The 3,347-nt window shown below is 34.4% G+C and overlaps 1 long non-coding RNA gene across 1 annotated transcript; it reads right to left on the bottom strand.

Moving 5' to 3' along the window:
* Positions 1-288: 288 nt before the first annotated feature.
* Positions 289-1,579, bottom strand: LOC141633785 (uncharacterized). Its single transcript, XR_012538551.1, has 2 exons — positions 1,272-1,579; positions 289-812 (listed from the first exon to the last, which is right to left on the bottom strand). It is a non-coding gene; the product is annotated as an uncharacterized LOC141633785 (long non-coding RNA).
* Positions 1,580-3,347: the final 1,768 nt, after the last annotated feature.

The raw sequence follows: 3,347 nt of genomic DNA, 5'->3' as shown, positions 1-3,347 counted from the left end.
GTTATAAAACAAAAGCGATACAAATGATTTACATAGACAAGTTAAATAGGTTAGTTTATATACAATTATACAGATAATACGATAAGTAAAGGAAATAATAAATAAAAGATGAATAAAAAGAGTAAAGAAAACGTATTTGATATTGGTACCCTCAGGCCTATCTGGATGTGTTGACTATTAACGAATATCGACTTTATCGTAAATTAACGATTTTTTTGCGCTTGTATGGAAATTGGGACGATTTTATAAATGGAGTAGTTTTAATTGAAACTGGGATAAAATATTTAAGACGGTGTATAAAAATAGAATATTTGGATATGGTCTTATGATTTTTACATGAATGCCGTCCTCTCTCCCCCCTCCATAAAACTAAGACATGTGAGTATTTATAGTGGGTTGTGGCTGAAATCTGACGAGATTAGGATGTTAGAGTCCTACAATAATTGTTTAGACCATCCTCAAGCAAGGTTAATTGCTTGGTCATGACCTTGTTTGGTCATGGTTAATCAAGTGATTAGGAGTGTTAATGTATGATCAAAGATGGATAATTTGTGACCAAAAATAAGAAATGGTCAATTTGTGACCAAGGTTGATCAAAAGAGATGTTAAATTGACCTTGTATGTGTCAATTTCTCATTGGTTGAAGAATTATAAACAATAAAAAAAATACTCTACACTAATCTAATCTACACTACTCTTCAGTCTACTCCGTTCAACAACTCATTTGATCTGTGCTCCACTGCTCCCTCTTCAATTCACACGGCTTCTCCTTCAATTTCTTCATTTACTTCTCCAAATTTCAATATCCATGCCTGTGGGAAATTCCAAACACATGACTACTCGAACTTGTGGGAAATCCAACACAAAACGACACTAGTAGCAGCAGTTATATGGAAAAATTTAAACAACACAAAACTGAGTAGCAGCAGCAAACATATTTAACACCATCGATTTGAATAGACGGTGTTCATACCAGCAATTATATTTTTTAAACAACACAAAACCGAGTAGCAGTATTGAACATATCGAGCAATTAAACAACACAAAACTAGCAATTTCAATTTTTAATCAACAAACTAAACCCGAGTAATCAACAAAGCAAAATTAATCAACAAAACCAAATCAATCAACAAAGTAATCAACCGATTAATCAACAAAACCATATTAATCAACCGATTAATCAACAAAACAAAACCAGCAATTATATGAGTCGGCATATTAATATACAAAGTAAGATTTGAATAAAAAAAATTAATAGATGGTGTTCATACCAGCTTCATGCAACCATGGCAACAAACAATCTGTACTGAAGAGCTTTTCCGGCTGTGTATAGATCGATTTATTAGATGGAGAAGGAGATGGAGATGATGGGCTGTGAATAGAGGGAGAGGATGGAGAAGCAGATTGGCTGTGTATAGAGGGAGAAGGAGATCGGCTGTGTATTAGATGGAGAAGGAGATCGAAGATTGGCTGTGTATAGAGGGAGAGAATGGAGAAGGAGAACGGCCGTGTATAGAAAAAGAGAGAATGGATGGAGATTTTTTACAACCCTGGATATCAACAATTGGAGTTTTTTACTCGGTATTTATTAATTGGTTACTTGGATTTAGATGAGTTACTCGGTTTTTATTATTTGGTTACTCGGAATTAGATTTGTTTATTAAGAGAGGTATTCGGAATTACTTGTATTAATTGGTTACTCGACTTGTATTAATTGTTAATGAAATCGTTTACTCACTTTTCAAATTTAACGTTATTTAATATTTTTTTTCCGTAAAGTACGCCTTAAGATTAATATAGTCGTAAAATATTGGCGCAGTTTTTTTATTACGAAATTTGCAATAATATAATAGAAAAATGTTAGGAGAAATAATTGTAAAAGTAAGAGAGAGAAAAGTGGAGTAGAGAATATGGAAAATGATTGGGAATGTTGTAAAGTGGATAATGATTGAGTTGATGACCTAGGTCGTGACCTTCTGCTTGGGAGGGTGAAAATGGGTCAAGGTTAATAAGGTGAGATTAAGAGTAAAATCGGGTCGCGACCTAGTTAGCGTGACCACTGCTTGGGATGGTCTTATGAACGAGAAGATTAAGTTTTCAAGTAGATCAGATTAGGAATCTAATATTATGTCATACTACATCTTATTCTCGTTGTTTCCTTTTCCTAGTGACATGGGAATAAGGACACTACATCTTCTGACATTCAACTTAACTTTAGAGCATGGGTTACTGGGCTAATTACATGTTGGAGTTCTTGGAAGCTATATGTAGGCTTTTAGTTACTTTTAGTTTAAGATTACAAACCCACAATTTGTACGTAAGTGAGTGATGTGCTCAAGCTATTTTGAAATAACAAAACGTGGATGGTCCAGGTGGGAGGGATGTGTTTTCATGCCATTTTAATGGGTACTCGGAAAATAAGCGTAAAAAGCCATTTAATTATAACATTGTCAATTTTTATTTAGTCTTTAAATTTTACCCTCATCATCGGGTACCCATAAGGCTAGTAAACAACTTTGAGGTCTCTACCGTATAAGACACAAATTCATGTTTAAGACGGGCATATTCATCTTAAAATTAAAACATGTCAAGTAGGATAAATGGAACCAAAGCATAATGCCTAACTATACGGGTGGTGTACTATTTGTCCCGTTGAGACGGTCATGTCTGTCTTTAGAAAAACCAACTTCATATAAGATACATAAATAAACACAAATTATCACATAAGATCCTTGTAAAGTCGCCTTGTAATGCTTGTATCGCTTATATATTGCTATGAATAAATGAGGTGTAAAAGGTATTATAAGGTCGTGACTCCTTCATAAAAGAGTTTTACAAAATAATTAATGACTCTCCATGTCAAGCAATGTCTGCAATCCTACAAAACAAAGACAACCAACCTCCGGATAAGAGACTCAACGAACTCACATTTCAAAATGGATACTTGTACTTTATAAGTAATTCCCTGCAATATCTCATGTTCGTTCCACTCGAGATTGTAGAAATTACAGAGTATATCAATATTTATATCAACCCAAAAAGATCAAAAAAAAAAATGAACAAGAATGCTTAGCAATGTTGAGAATTCTACCGAAAGTACTAGGACGGGAAATTTGGTCCATCACATATATACAGAGGTTAGGCACGACCAAATGGTGAAGGATAGACTCATAAGTCATAGCTTGGAACAAAGGACAGACTTTAAGAACTTTTACACTGTTTTCGAATTTTCATCAAAGGTGGGAGTAGTTTGTCTCAAAACAAGTGTTTACGATACGAAACAATACCTGGGTACCAGTCAAGTAAGTTCGGGACTCGTCATCTTTTGGACCCGTCGTTGGCAGCAG

Source organism: Silene latifolia, chromosome Y, assembly GCF_048544455.1.
Source record: "Silene latifolia isolate original U9 population chromosome Y, ASM4854445v1, whole genome shotgun sequence".
Classification (NCBI taxonomy): domain Eukaryota; kingdom Viridiplantae; phylum Streptophyta; class Magnoliopsida; order Caryophyllales; family Caryophyllaceae; genus Silene; species Silene latifolia.
This window is presented reverse-complemented; position numbering and strand designations above follow the sequence as displayed.